Source organism: Nicotiana tabacum, chromosome 16, assembly GCF_000715075.1.
Source record: "Nicotiana tabacum cultivar K326 chromosome 16, ASM71507v2, whole genome shotgun sequence".
Classification (NCBI taxonomy): Eukaryota; Viridiplantae; Streptophyta; class Magnoliopsida; order Solanales; family Solanaceae; genus Nicotiana; species Nicotiana tabacum.
Genome location: NC_134095.1, coordinates 68,206,264 through 68,223,098, shown reverse-complemented (window position 1 = coordinate 68,223,098; position 16,835 = coordinate 68,206,264). Strand labels below are relative to the sequence as shown.

Below are 16,835 nucleotides of genomic sequence, written 5' to 3'. Positions count from 1 at the left end.
GCGGGGATTCAATATCCAGGAATGATAGCGGCATCGTCAGTAGCGTATCTTTCAGCCTATGATTTCTAGGTACCGAGAGATCTAGAGAAGAGAGTAAAGAAGAGTTAGAGATGATGTGATGTCTCACTTGGTGTTCTAGAATAACATAAGGGAATCTATGGTGCAAGCAAATTGAAGGAAGGTTGCGAATAGTATAAATAGATACGTAAAGGTCGCAAGCTAAAGTATAGTAAAGTGATGAGGTTTTATGATAGGAGTAAGGATGAGAAAGGGAGAGTAAGAAGGTGACGAGAATGGATAAATCCTCGAGATTAAGCCCATGAAAACAGAGAGCTAATGGTTTCTCTAAGTTATAGAAAGCTCAGTATAGCCTGAATGAACTCAAAGGAATCTAAGACTAATAGCATCTAGAGTGGAATGAGGGTGTGATTGTGATAGATAAAGGATGACATTTGGGTCTTTGATTGAGTACTGATTTGAAGAAACAAAAAAAGGGATTTCATGAATTGTACAGGATTAAAATACCCACGTAAGTGAATCACATTGGGATGCTATGAAATACGGTTATGGAAGTATAGTATCGCCCCTAGGTGGATCAGTCTAATTATCCTAGATGTCCTCGATGACTCGTGGGCCCTAGTGGCAGTGTTAAAAAAGAGGTCAAATCATTAGTGGTAGATTATGGATCAACATTAAGGTGAATCAACAGTGGATGGACAAAAGTCACAAAGTATGAGGTAAGATTAGGCCGTCATTCTTAAGATGAACAATTAATGAGGAAGCATTAAAGGACTTAGATTTATACATATGAGATAAGTAACGAAAGTAACCTGGAGTTCGGTAGCAGACCTCAGTAACGATGAATCGAAGTAAAAGTTATGGTATAGTATGACCTACCTAGATTAAGTAAAGTCATACAAATGGATAAGCGGATCTATGAAATAAGGTGTAACAATATTCGTAAGTTAGACAAAGTACCGAGCGAAGAACTTCAGTATACCTACAGATGCCCAGAGGGACATTTTATCAAGCTCTGTATATGTTTGCAAAGTGAGGCCTAGAGATTGGCTAAAAGCTGGAGGAAAGAAGAGTCGCATAGGCACACTTACAAGGTCAGTATCGTAGAGGTTGCATGATAGAAGGTAGCAACAGTTACGAGATTGGAAGGAATTCAATCACAAGTCATAGTGTGGGAAAGAGGCCTAAAGGGGAGAATTCCCTGGCCTTTAGATTTATTCACAGAACAACTGCCTAAATGGAAAGGAGTGTATTAAGGTATTCACAAGAGCTATAAGTTATGAAAATGATGAGTGCACCAGCCAACATTCAAGGATGAATATTTCAAAGGGGGGAATGATGTTACACCCCACATTTTCGTACGTAGAAGTACGCCATGAGTAAATTGTTGAAAGCTCGAATGAGATGTTACACGCCGTATTTTCGTACATTAAAGTTTCGTCGTAAGATAATCGACGTAAGTTCGGGAATGAGATTATTTTGGATTATAAGTATTACACTATTTCAAACAAGTGATAAGTAAATTAGTGAAGGTGAAAGGGTAAGTGAATCGAAAGAAATGAATTTTTGTTAAAGTTTGACATTTTGGGATAAAATATAGCCCGAGCTAAAATACCTGCTATTTATGGACTAGTACCATACAAGGTACTACATGACCATGATAGCAAGGTGTATAAGGTATGTTAAAAGTGAGTAGTATTTTAAGTAAGTTGGGATAATTCTTTTCTATGTGGGTAATTGATTAATTATTGGATAATGGGGGATTACCTAGTTAATTAATGAATTGTTGGGTGATTAATTAAAGGAATTAGATAATATTAGACCCCCTCCCAACGTGGCAGCCCATAACGAAAATTAGTGACTCATGAATTATGTTGAAAAGTGGCCAAGTTAGGTATCACATTTAGTGGCTTAGTCATTACAAAGTGTGAGGACCATACCCACTTAAATAAAAGGCATATCAAACTACAAATTAAGATGCTTATCTCAAGATGCAAGCAACAGAAGTAACTCTCAATTTAAGAGAGTATTCATTCAGATTTTCCTTGGCAACGTGATTAGATACAAAAAAAAAGGCTTCTAAAAAATAAGACATCTCCTTACCTTATTAAAGTTGGATTCTAATATTGCTAAGTAACGGATTGAAAACCTTAAAGACACCAACAATTCTATATGTACTGAAGGTAACGGAGGAATCTTCAACACGGATTTTTGCCTACTTCGATCTGTCGTTATGTGATTTTTCTCAATTAACGTATGTTAGACGGATTATCAAGAGAATCGACTCAAGTATGTTAAGGCTATCCCTTCTTTCTTTTTGGCATGATCCATACAATACGAATGAAACGAGCAAATGTACAATTTCATAAATAACTCTATTCATAGAAACATTAGAGATGCTTATGTTCTTGATTTCCCATGTGTTATATTATTCTATCACCTGTTCATGGGTCTCAGAAAATGTGTAAGTTAATAAAGTTTACTTTAAGGTATTATTCAAAGGTAAAATGGTCTTATAACACTCCGAAAGATTTTATTGACGTACTTCTTATGCATTGCATTCATGTACATTGACACATGACCAGATGGCATTATATATGGGTATATATGTATATTATATGTATATGGAATATGGGAAAAGGTTACGGCGTTATATACGCACCACCACCTGATCAGCTGGTATACGTTGATGATTTGCCCACGGTGGCTGAAATGATATGATGGGATGCCCTCAGAGGCTTGATGATGTTATGAATGCATATACCCATGTATGGTATGACATTTATACACATATGCATGACATTATAAAAATGAAATGATTCACAGAGCTATGCAAAAGTACATGTCAAGTGTTTTACTCCATGTTTCTCTCATGTTTATTATTTACGTATTTTTATTCCTTACATACTCGGTACATTATTTGTACTGACGTCCCTTTTGCCTAGGGACGATGTGTTTCATGCCCGCAGATCCCAATACACAGTTCGAGAGCCCTCCAAGTAGGCTATCAGCTCAGCGGAAGATGTTGGTGCACTCCATATGCTTCGGAGTTGCTTGTTTGATTAGTATGATTTAGATGTGCATTGTTTGGTATGGCGGGACTCTGTCCTGATCTTTATGAAAATTATGTATTCTTAGAGGCTTGTAGACAGATGTCATATACGTAAAAGATTGTATGGCCTTGTCGGCCTATGTTCAGTGTACGAATGGTTATTTTGGTCTTATAGGCCCGTATGTCTTATGTATAAGTTGGTATTTCATGTTGTATTCTACTTATCTCACGGCAGCCTCTCCGGCTCAGTTATCTATGATAGTATGATATGAAAAGATACATTATGTTGGTACTCGGTTGAGTAAGGTACCGGGTGCCCGTCGCGGCCCATCGGTTTGGGTCGTGACAAAAGTGGTATCAGAGCAGTTCTGTCCTAGGGAGTCTACAAGCCGTGTCTAGTAGAGTCTTGTTTATAGATACATGGCATTGGCATGCATATATGGCACACATGAATAGAGACGCATTTTTCTCATGATGTACAGTATCGCATCATTCATGACTTTTTATACACATTGATATGTGGGCATGGAGTGGTATTTCACACTTGTTATCTGGAAAGGAAATGAAACATTTTTATTTACAATGGAAAGGACTCTTTAGGAAAATTACATTTTTTGAACTATCTCAAAAAATTTCGATGATTTCGATAAAGGATTTGGATTTTTGCTGATATTCTTGGAAAGCGGAACTATTTTCAAAAAACTGTGCAAAAGCTGAATTTTTTTACCTCTGAGATTATTTCCTTGTTTATATGCTCTACATTGTATGAACTGCTGTTGGTTATTTTTGTTGGACTCGACTTATGTTCCAGCTCGTCACTGCTTTCAACCTGAGGTTAGGTTTGTTACTTTTTGAGTACATGGGGTCGATTGTACTCATACTGCACTTCCTTCACATTGCGTGCAAATCCCGGATGCCGATGTTGCTGCGTTCGATGGTTACTGGATTTGAAGGCATACCTGGGTTCCTATTGTTGCTGCCTCTTGTTCCCGGTAGCCTTAGATTATAAAAATTCAGTTTATGTACTTTTCAAACAGAAGATGTATTTTCTTCATATCAGCTTTGTAAACTCTATTCTTAGAAGCTAATGATTTGTACTACTAGTCCTTGGGGAATGTATAAAATTCAGTTAACTTCTCTATTTAATTGTTTGGTTGACTTTAATGGAATTGGATAGTTACTAGTTGACTTAACTAGCGGGTTGGGTTAGGTGTCATCACGACTAGTGGATTTTGGGTCGTGACAACATCATAAATCATATAAATCATACTTCCTCTGTACAAATTTATGTGATTTAAGAAAGGACAGAGACTGTGGCAGAGGTTGTAGCGGCTATAGGTTTCCCTCTTACAAAAAAAAAAAAAAACTTTAGAAGGAAGCACCTTATAAAGTTATTCAAGAAGTATAAGAAGCTCCTTATAAACGGTCCTTTATGCTTATAGCTCTTAATTTGAACTTTTCGACTACTTTGTATATTATGAATTACCCGTTTGATTTTTAATGAAGAAATAAAAGAACGAAACCACAATATGCAAGCAAGAATGCTAGAAGATGGTTGCGGGAAATAAAACAATGAGCTATCACGGCAACCCTAGGAGTTTGTAACGTTAGTTAGACTCTACTATTTTTTTTCTAAAAAAAAAACTTTATTAAAAATAGAACTTCCAATATGCCTTAGTTTGTCTTATATGATTTTTTTTTTTTTGAATAATACCTCCTTGTGGTGGAATATCAAGGAGGTTAGATATAACCCGCCACAAAAGAGGAATGGCATCCCATTCCTATACGGAGAACAGAAAGAGAGGGGTTCCGAAGTTGAACAAATGTTGAATCTGATGTTAAGTAGAAGCAGAGATTCCTCATTTGTTCAGTAGTAATTTAAATAATGCCATTCTTCTTCCTTTTGATTATAAAATTTGCCTTTTGAATAGATCACTCACTGCTTAGATAAAATGTCTGCTACAAAATTTGAAGGGAATCAATCATTGGCTGGCCTGGCACCACAAATTGGTGAATGAAGGGGTGCATAAACTTTGAGCTTGCATCTAGTGACTTGAATTAAGACTTTCAAAACTCAATAACATAAAAGGGAATTGGAAATGACTAACAGTCTTAAAGCTTCAACTACCTATCTATCATTCATTTGGAGAATGTTACTAAGATAAAATAGGTACAAGAATGGGAGACATCCTTTTCATTTCTCTCCATTTAAAAAGAATTAGATATTCCCAAATGCATGAATTTCAAGCTTTCCTAAGATATCTAGAAAATTTCTTCATGTGTTGCTGGGGAAGTTCCAACGCCAATGACAAGAATGATACACTGGTAATTGGACTCCCACTTGCACTTTGTCCATGACTAGTTATATGTACAAACTAATATAGCGCGTACTATTCCATTAGCTAAAGGGTCAATACTTGCCATTTTTCTCAAGAAAAATGTTTTTGAGTGAATGTTAGCTATCGCATGGTTTCTCGATGCTTCAGAGGAATGCCTTCTTGATCTGATTCTTCTTCATCGTGCTTAGGATATCGCATGCACACAGATGGTGAAGAAACTGTGAACAGAAGAAGAATAGTTATCAACTCCAATCGACAAAATCTCAACTACAAGCCCCAAACATATTAGTAATCTGAGATGATACCATCAACCAAATCTTTGGTTTTGTGAAGAAGAAAGGTGCCTGACAAAATGGTCACAAACGCACAGAGTTCCGTGATAATTTGAATTGCAGTTTGCCCACTCCAGTCCTGTTCCAAAAGCATGAAAGACGCTTTAGCAGCAGATAAGTTGGTTGATGATAGAGGGTGTCTCTCACACACAAACTGAACTTATCCAAATATTTGACTAATAGCTTTCACTATGGTTTAGCACTTCAAAGCAGCTACACCGATAACTAAGACAAGTACTTATCTGCTTATGACAGGATATGCAATTTCTCCAAAAAACATAAATATATATAACGGTATAAAATTGTTACATACCAAACTATAAATAGTTAGGCAGTTTAAAAAAAACAACGTAATTAATGGGAAAGTCCTCAAGAATTTTTAAAATGATTCTCAATCGTCCAAGTGAATTGGGAACAAATGATTCAAATTAGAGAATATTGATTAATGGGTAGCAAATAGATTTGTGTTTATGTAAGATGAAAAATAGTCTATATGCAAGATGAAAAGGATAGGAGCATGTGGACGGGAAAAAATCATTAGCGAAGATACTAAAGAAATTTTTTTGATAACTGAAAAATTCCTGAGGGCCTGTGGCACATACGGTTCAAAAATCATCGGATAATGCCCAACCCAGTGTTATCAAAGGCGAAAAGCGCAAAACAGCTCTAAGGTCCGTTGGGGCTTTAAGCGCAAAACACAATTAAAGTGTAGACTTTAATGAAAAAGGCGCAACTGGAGAAAAAGTAAACATATGTATGTGTAGTTCAAGATCAATAATTATAAGCATGAATAACAAATATATAGACAAAGAAATTTAAAAAAAAATTACGATAAAGTGAAATATTAATTGTTTAGTATTGCCTTTTCAGAATTACACTCATTGGCAAGAAAAGTATGCCTTAGAGCCTTGATGCGACACTGAAGCGCCCATAAAGCGAGGCGAAGCACTCAACATGTTTTAAGCCACGCTTCAGGGCTTAAGCGTGCTTTAAGCGCGCCTTTGACAACACTGGCCCAAACCCCCTCCTCCACTTAAATACCAGGCTTTAGTATGTGATCGGGTTCAATCCGATGATGTGCACCTAATTCACATCACCTGCAGCGCTCTTACCACTAGACCAAAGCCCTGGGGACAATACTAAAGAAAATTTTCACCCACTAAAAGAGGAGTAACCCTTTTCAAGCTTCTGCCACCTTGAATCACCTTAAACAAGCCAAGTAGAACAAGTTTTAAGGAAGACAGTCTGTGATATATAAGTTAATGCTTACAGCCTTGGTAAAGAAAGTAGTTGCACCTTGAACATGATGACACTGGCGACTATTGTCAGTGATGTAAACATCACATAGTATATTGGTGATACAAGCGCTGTGTTAAATGTATCAAGAGCCTGCATTTAAAATATGGGGAAAATCTGGTGTAAAAATAGAGAGAAACACTGATTATCCCAAAAATTGAGAAAAACACCAGGAAAAGACAAGGATATGCAAATAGAGAAAAATCATTGTATAAAGGGCCAACTTAGGCTCTGCAAACTATAAATGTCTATTTTTATGTAGTCAGTCAGGGAGGGACAGAAGTTCAACATACAAATCAATCAACTAGGTCTCAATCCCAAACTAGTCGGGGCCGACCATGTGAATGCTTCTATCCATTTGGCTCTATTCAGGCTAATTTCATTACTATATCAGTAAATAAGGCAAACTAGAGATCCTTTAAAACTAGATGTTCCCAAAATCTCTAACTATCCCTTAGTAATATGTAAGTCTGTTACCAAACTAAAAAGACTAATAACAACCTAATGTAAGTGTAACGACGACAACAAAGCATCAAGCCTAACTAGCTGGCAGGATAAAAGTAAGTGGTCCACATCTTCCCAAGATTGCTTGCACATTTAACACCAGCTTACATCAGTTATCCTCTTCTTCCTCCTCATTCTCAGCTGTAAGGATGGTCCCTTTGGCTTCTAGCCAAATTAAGAAACAGCCTTTCTTGGTGCTCTATGAATCCACACTGAGGTCTATAAAAAAAGAGCCTAGACTTCTGAATTAGTAACTTAAACTATTTTTTGAATAAGATATCCTAACTGAGTTAAATTCATTGTAATTACTGCAAGTCAAATAGCAACAAAATATAGGCTGACACCTCAGAGTCCAAGAGCATAAGTATCTACCAAGTTAATGTTCAGAACTTCCATACAAATGATGAATATCTCCACTCAAAAAGTAACAAACACATCAACTGGTAAAAAAGAACTGAGAATACATTCTAATTACCTTGTTTAGGTAGTTCATTTGTGTAAACACACATGTTGCCATGACTACTGCAAAGACCCATGTTTGAGGATACAGCAACTGGTTCATTCCAGAGAATGTTAATTTTAATGCTATTCCTAGTGCTCGGACACTCATAACCTGCCAAATCATTTATGATTTTTTGACAAAAAAAAAAATAAAAAAATTAGATCACACTATGGATATAGCAATGATGCATTAATGACAAGCTTAATAAAAGGAAAAGGAGAACCCGTATGAGAGAGGGAAAAAGGAACGCCAAACTCCAACCAGATAGCTGAGTGCCTACCCCAATAGAACCAACAAGTGAGCAAACTCCAATGTAAGCAATAATATGAGTTTGTCCATATTTTGGAATATACTGGACAATGATTATGACAACTGCCACTATAACCAAAGTTGCCTATAGGAGGAACGCTGTCGAGTAAAAGATTACCAAATTATTGTCAGTAAAAAGCTAAGCAATCAAAACTTCCATGCTCACAATATGTCAAGAAGAAGTCAGCTTTGTTAGCATTCAAATGCGTACCAGGTTCTGTGGCGAGGTCCCAAAGTTCCTTTACAGACTCAATTTGACGTTCTTGAGGAGCATGCAAACAAATGGTTGTTGAGCCCACAATGCATAGAACACAACCAACCATTCCAAAAATATGCAATTTTTCTCCCAATATCATATGTGCAAGTGCAGCACTGCACAAATAGACAGATAAATAAATAAATATATGCCACCTCGTATGTAACAGGCAGAAAGTTGAACAATCATTTCCAGACTTCTCTTGCCTGATAATAATACTGAGAGCACCAAGAGGAGTGACGAGGACAGCAGGTGCAAATGCATAAGCTGCAAAGTTAGCAATCTCTCCAACAATCACTGCCACAGAAGCAACGCACTCATATTAACCTATCTTTGTCTGCTGTTTTTTTTTTTCTTTCTTCAAATTGAAAGGTAGGAGAACATGGAAATGGTTAAAATACTTCAAGTTAAAATAAAACTGCAAACATAGAAGCCCCTTAACAAAAATTCTCCTTTTTGCGAAGGAGGAGGCAAAAGCCTTGAGGAGATATAACTATTTCTCAAGCTTATTGGTAGGACTTTCAGTAAATGAAAAATCTTTTGCTATTGAGGCTTTTTAACAAGTAAAAGACCACATTACTCATACCAAAGTAGAGCAGATGTGAAAAACTGAAGTAAATATCCTTGCATTCAGCATCAATATTTGTCAAAAAATTAAGAAAAAGAACAAATATAATGTGGCTTGAATAGCCAGTGGGACAGCTTTAGGATATATTGATATCCTTAAGTGAGCTGTCACCTCCTGAAAGCCCTTCTACGCTCTCACACCAAATGAAACAAAACAAGCAATAACACGCAATTCACACGGTGTTATCTTTAATAGTTGATTCTTTCTTTCCTTTAAATTTCTCAACTCCTCTTTTACTCATCCCGAATCTAGAATACAAGGTCTATCCTTCCCCATTCAATAAAATTAGTTATGACGAAAATCAGCTTATATAACATTCACTCCTTTTTGGCTTTTTGGTGTAGACCAGAAGATGTTAGTACAGCAGATAGGATGTTAGATTTCCTCAGCTTCTTGCAGTGATATAAAGTAACTGATTTGCATGTATTTTGGCACGAACTTTGTGCCTCTGTTTATACAGTCTTACCTTTCTCAACAAAAAAAAAAAAAGATCACTTTTTACATAAATTTAGATGATGTACATTGCAGTTATCGTCTCAATGGTCATGCCAAGTCACTAAAGGCATTATTTTGGACTGGAGGAAAAAATAATTCAGCACAATCCTCATATATCAGAAGCATTGAATAGGGTAACTAACTTGTTATCATTCCTGCCCACCACAGTGGCTCCAGCAAGTAAGAATAGCCTCCAGCGCCTGCCATAGCATGTGAAAATTAAGTAAAGGTACATTTCCACTAGGTATGTAAAGTTGAATAACTTTTAGAAGCTAACTTTGCTATTCAAAATTATGATAAAGCTTGACCTTTTAAATCCAAGACCTGAGCGGAATAAGGTTGTTAAAGAGGCAACCCATTTCTTATCCAATGGTTTCATGAAACACATGAAATCCGGGCACCAGCAACAGTGCATTTTTTCCTTATAAAAGGACAGCTCGGTACATAAAGCATCCCGCATTTACGCAGGGTTCGGGGAAGGGCCGTACCCCAAGGTGTGATGTAGACAGTCTACCTAATGTAGGTATTAGTGGTTGCTCCCACGGCTCGAACCCATGATCTATAGGTCACACGGAGACAACTTTATTGTTGCTCCAAGGCTCCCCTTATGCATTTTTCTTCTTATAAAAGAAATGTTTTCCTTGTGAAAAGTTGCAGATGAAAAAGGATGAAGTATACAGGACCAATCTGACTGACAATTCTACTGCACGCGCCATTTGAAAAAATACGAAACATCAGACGAAAAATGAAGCTAATGCCAAAACAGCCTCACCCCCATAAATCACAGTTGTATCGTGAACCGACTTATTAAAAGGAACAATAAAGCAACATGCAAAATGAAATACAACGGAGAAGTCTTAGTCATTATATGCTTAATGCATAGGAAAGCATGCAGCCTTACACATCCTATCCAACAAATAGCTCATGTAACACTGAATCTTGAGCATCAGAGCACCCATGTCAAGAACAGGCACATGGTCAAGGATATGTGATATGTCTGAGACTACTAAAGAGGTAGGAAATAAAGAAGCATCTTTGAGAAGCAGAACTTAATGTTGTAACATGGACAGGTTACATTTTTTTTTGAAAACCCAGAAATCCCCGAGGGTTAAAGGCACAGTAAGGACATTTTACTTTTCTTCGAAAAGACTCTGAAAGTAGGTAGAACACCACACTTGTGGAACCACTTTTAGAATTTCTTGTCTTCTAAAAGCTTGGGAAAAGGAAACTGATGAAATCTTGAACATGTACTCTCAAAATTGATATGTTCTATGTAAAGCAAAGGAAAATCATGAAAATTAATCAGCAAGGATGGTAATATCATGAAAAAATAATCCTACCAAGAGAGTGTTTGAATCACCACAATACAATTGTCTCTTAAAGGTACTCGATATCGATGAAATTCAAATTACTCCTCTTAAGAGGGTCCTATCTCTTTAATATTGTTATTAATCATAATCGTGTTTATCTAATAACCAAAGGAATCTTCTTTTAACCTGAGAGAGCTCATAGAAAGTTGGCATTGCCGTAGTCTTTGAAGTTGATTTTTGCAAACATCCTGTGTACAAGGTTTTGTTTTTTTTTGGTTTGCGAGTTACCAGCCTTGAACTCTTGACCTAGTGGCGTAGAGACTCTCTCAACCACTATGATCCTGTCTACAGGTATTTACACCCTTTTTCAGTAAACAAAACCTTAATTATCAGCAGTGCAGCAAACAATGAAGCATTAGTTGTTTAATAGAAGCTTTAGTGAACCTGAAGCTGTAGGACCAAACTAAGTTGTATTTATATCTAACACTTCCTTTAGAGGTGATAACATCAACATTTTCTTAAATTGTATCAACAGACCAATGAAATTAGGACAAGGTGATAACATCAACATTTTCTCTAATAAATAAAGACTGGACCAATAGATAAATACATAGCAATAACCTATTGACTTCACGTCCTTTGGTAGGTGTTGGAAAAGTAAAGAATTCATTGAAGTCCATAAAGGATATGTATGAAAGAGTCGTCACTAGCATGAGAAGAATAATAGGACATACAAAGGGGTTTCCCATAACCGCAGGTTTACACAAGGGATTGACATTGGGTCTGTACTTGTTTACCCTAGTTATATATGAGCTAACCAACCCAATACAAGCTGAAATCACATGGTATATGCTATTTGTTGACGATATTGTGCCGATTGATGAAACCAACGAGAGTATCAACCAAAAGCTTGAACTGGGGAGAACTACTCTAGGGAGTACGGGTTTAGGATAAGTAGAAGTAAGATTGAATATATGCATTGCAAGTTTAGTCAGCACAATAAAAGTGAAGTTAAGGTGAGATGAGACGGGATTGTGGTACCTAAATGCGACAATTCAGATACCTTGACTCATTATTCCATGATAATGGAATGCCAGATGGAGATGTCACACATAAAATCAAAATCGGATGGTTGAAATGGAGAAGTGCTACTGGCGTTGTGTGATAGGAGGAAAGTTAAGTTCTATAGAACAGTTATAAAATCAAAAATGTTATACATGAGTGAATGTTAGGCTTCTAACACATCCATAAGATGAGTGTCGAAGAGATGCGGATGCTAAAATGGATGTGCGATTATACAAGATTAGATGAGACTAAAAATGATCACTTTCGCTGGAAGGTACAAATAGCATATATTGAGGATAAAAAATGAGAAGGTCGCTTAGAGATGGTCCATCTCCAGATGCACCCATCTGCAAGTGTGAAATCGTGGTGAATGAAGGTGTTAAAAGAGGACGAGGTAGACATAAAATCACATGGAAGGAAGTTATCTTGAAGAACCTACGATCTCAATCGATGTAGACTTAACGAGAGAAAGGGAACAATGATAGAGAAAATGTTCATAGAGGCGATATCAATAAGTTGGAATATGTTTTAGTCATGATAACACATTTACTTTAGGTCTTATGCTTTCTACGAGTCATTTAACCCTATTAGAGATTCTTATGTCAGTAGGAAATACATAAACATTTTTAGTACTTTTCTTTTTATTTTTACTTTGTAATGTTGATTTGAAATGAATTTAACTGGGGAAACATGATCACGAGGATTCACATAGCACATCCCAACTTGCATCCAAAGGTGTGGACTAGAACCATGGAATCCCAGATTCAAATTCCAGTGTTTACAATAAAAAACTAGGTGATTCCCATCTACCAAAATCTTAGTAGGAAGAGTTACCTGATACTTGTGATGGTAAGAAATAGCAGGTACCCAGTGGAATAGTCGAGGTTCTATGCAAGCTAGTTCAGACACCACCGTATATATATATAATATTCCAACTTGTTTGGGAGTGACGGATAATAGATAGTTGTTGTTAAAATGTATTGACTTCAACCAATTCAGAAAGAATCTGAATTCCAACTTCGTTCATAAAACAAACAAATTTCCAATATTTTAATTCCATCGACAATAATAAACCCAATATAATCTAATAAATGGGATTTGGGGAGGGTAGTGTATACGCAGACCTTACCCCTAGAGTGTAAAGATAGAGAGGCTATTTCTAATAGACCATTGGCTCAAGGAACAACGAAAATAAAGCAACCAAGCAACAAACAATAGTAACAACAATGTAAGATGGTAACAAACGTGAATGACACAGCATGTAATAATACCGAACCATGAATAGGAAAATAAAAAAATAGTCCTAGTACTACTCGTAACCCCAGGAGAAACACACTACTACCGGTCAACCTTCAACCCTAATCCTCGACCTCCACCCCATATCCTCAATAAGCTAAAGCAATAACATGTCTTGCCTAATAACCTCTCGCCAATACTTCTTAGGCCTACCCATACCCTTACTCAGACCCGCCACAGAAATTTTAATTCCATCAAACCACTAAAATTTTAATTAAAAAAAAACAGTTCAATTTCAGCCATTTCTAATGTATTGGACCAAAAACTACAAAACTTCTAACTCAATTCACCAAAACCATATACCAAGATAGTAATTTTAAACAGAAGGGGAACTGAAATAAAAAATACCTGCCCTGACCCCAGAAGCACCAGCCTTTTGAAGACCCTTTTTCTTGATGATAAAGCTGGAGCCAATAAACAAACTAGAAGAGATAGCCAAGCACAGGCCTTTAACATTGTCAGAGGAGATTTCTTGAGGGTCCCCAAAGCTAGTTGGCTGCTGTGAACTCCCCATATATCCACTTCCACACAACAATTTAAAAACAACAAAAACTGTTCCTTTTTTCTCTTCAATAATCCAAAAGCTTCAGTAACACAGAAACACTCTTTTGCCATTCCATCAGCAACCCATTTTCCCATCAACAATTCACCATCAAAATATCAGGTGAATTAACCATGAAGATCCCAAAATGATTGAGAAAAAGTAGTGGGGGCACAGTGGTGACTTTTTCTTTTTTCGGGAGTTTTTAAGTGGTAATTTTGAAAATGAACAAAGTGGGGGAAATAAAGGAGTGATGGATCTGGGGATAAATAAAGTGGAAGAAGACGACAAGAGTCGAGTCTTTATGCTCTGCTTTCTTCTTGGATCGCATGTACTGAGAGTGACAGAGATCGATCTTCTTTTTTAGCTTTTTGTTGTTAATAATTAATTACTCCCTTTCTCTCAATTTCTATTTTATTTAGAAATATTTAAAATTTAAACTATCCACTTTATTAAATAATAAATTCTAATCACATAAATATTTATAATTTATTTTAAATTATAAATTTAAAAAAGATTCTTAAATTTCGTGCCAAATATTGTACTAATAACATAATAAAATATTTTAATATATTTATATTGTTTTTTAAACACGTTTTGTCTTGTAGTGCGTTTCATTTCTATTTTTTGTTTTAGCAATTATTTTATTTTGTTCTCTAACAAGTTATAGTTTTTATTTTATATTTTGTCTAGCTTTTTAAAAAGAGAACAATCAAAATAAAAAATAATTCTTTCTCAATAATTATGGGAAAAAATCTTTCAAAGTACATTCACAAAAAAATAAAAAAATAAACCCACAATAGAAACAAAGCAAAACAAAATTATTTTCTAACCCAAACACCACCTAAGTTTTCTTTTTGTAAGAGAATAAACAATTATTTGCACATATCACCGCTTTTAGATATTTATATATCTATATATCTATATTTATATACTATATTAAAAGCACAAAAGCTCTTAGCAAAATATCGTTAGCCTTTTTTACCCTTTAAAAATTAATTTTACATAAGACAAAATTGTAATTTATGTAACCTTCCTAATATAAACTAAATTTATATATTAAGGCCTTCCTTATATATAAGATATTTTAAACTTGTATAAATCTTCAACTATAATACTTTCTCGAGTAATAAGCGTCATAACATGAAGAAAGTCGTAAGAACACGAGAACAAAACTATTTTGAGAGAAAAGCAAAGACTATTACAAACCAACTCAAGAAACAGTGTTCAACGGCTGCAAAGCATATTTCTAATTACTCTGGAAATAGTATATTAAAAAGTACTTAGTGTTTCGTACATAACCTTCATAATTTAGCCGCTAAGAACACATTAATTGCCTAAGCTTGCTAGGATATTGCAAGCATCCTAAGATAAAGACTTAACAAAAACATTGAGTTCTTTTTGTTTGCTTTCCACAATAGAGTTTACATAAGGGGGAGGGGGGGGGGAGGGGTGCAGTATAAAATGTTGTTTTCCCTTTGCCTTCGCCTTCTTTGCCAGATGATGAGCTATCCTATTCCCTTGCCTGAATATGTACTGAAGGATTACCTTCTGCTGGTTCCTGAACAACCTAATTCATTAATGATGTTATCATATAATTTATTACCTTGTTGTATAGAGTGAATTACCTCCGTGGAGTCTGTCTCAATTTCAAGAGCGAACATTCCTCATTCTTATGTTGTTTTGAGCCCCTCAATCAGTGCCTTCATTTCTACTTGTAGTGAGCCGTTAGCATGGGTAGATTTTGCAAATCCAACCACCCATTTCTCATTGGCATTTCTGGATACACCTTCAAGGCCACATTTTTTATTATGGTTATTGAAACTAGCATTTATGTTAAGTTTAAACCAGCCTCTTGGTGGTTTGTTCCACTTAACCTTTATTGGCATTTTACGAGGAGTGTTGAGGCTCTTTTACGTGAGTAGCTTAAATTCAGTAGCTCTTTGGATAATTTGAATATCATTAATAGGATTGTCGGTATTGTTTTGATTGTTGTTATTTTATTAAGCCAAATGTGCCAGATGGCAAATGGGAAGAAGGAATTTCAATTAATATAATTCTTTTAGAGGGTAATCAAAGTTTTTTAATTGCAGGAGCCAGTGCTTTTCATTTTCTTTGTAAAAAAATTTCCACCCAAGACTATCCTAGAAATGTTTGACAGCTTTATATTTTAGGAAAATAAGGATTATGGATTCCTCTTCTTGGCATTTACATGTAGGGCAGAAGGGATCAATGTTTAGACCAATTTGTGAGAGATATTTTTTGCATGGTATCCTGTTATGGAGATATTGCCACAAGAAGAATTTGATTTTATTAGGGCAATTTAGGTTCCAAATCCATTTGGATTCTAATTGATTGTCCGGAGGATGTTCTATAAGTGTGTAATAGGACTTTATTGTGAAAAAACCTTTTGTATTTAACGACCATATTGAAATATCATTGGTAGGGCCTTTAAGACGAATTCTTGTCTTAGTGATATTTTCCTTTATATCACTAGGGATGTTGAGTGATAGTTCATTAAAGTTCCATTTCCCCATTAAAAACGTCCCTTATTTTGTTGAGTGGTCACTAATAGAGAGAGGACATGTTACTTCCTTTCTATGATTTCCTATATTTGGTATCCAGTTGGTTTTCCATGTGTTCATGTTGGAATGGTAATGGGGTGACCAAGTGATACCTTTTGAGCATAGTTCTCATCCCCTTTGAATACTTTTCCAGACGAACGAGCTTTTATTTTTAGCAACATTAGTTCCATAAGAGGTGATGATTAATCTAGCCCAGGGGGTTGTAGCATTTGTAAAAATTCTCCATACTAGACTAGCTAGTGTGTATAAATTCTTAGTAATAGCAATATGGATACCTAGGCCTCCATTGGATTTTGGGTGGCATAGT

The 16,835-nt window shown here is 35.8% G+C and overlaps 1 pseudogene; it reads right to left on the bottom strand.

Moving 5' to 3' along the window:
- Window positions 1-5,182: 5,182 nt before the first annotated feature.
- LOC107790205 (putative magnesium transporter NIPA3) lies at window positions 5,183-14,114 on the bottom strand (annotated as a pseudogene).
- Between the last annotated feature and the right edge of the window lie 2,721 nt (window positions 14,115-16,835).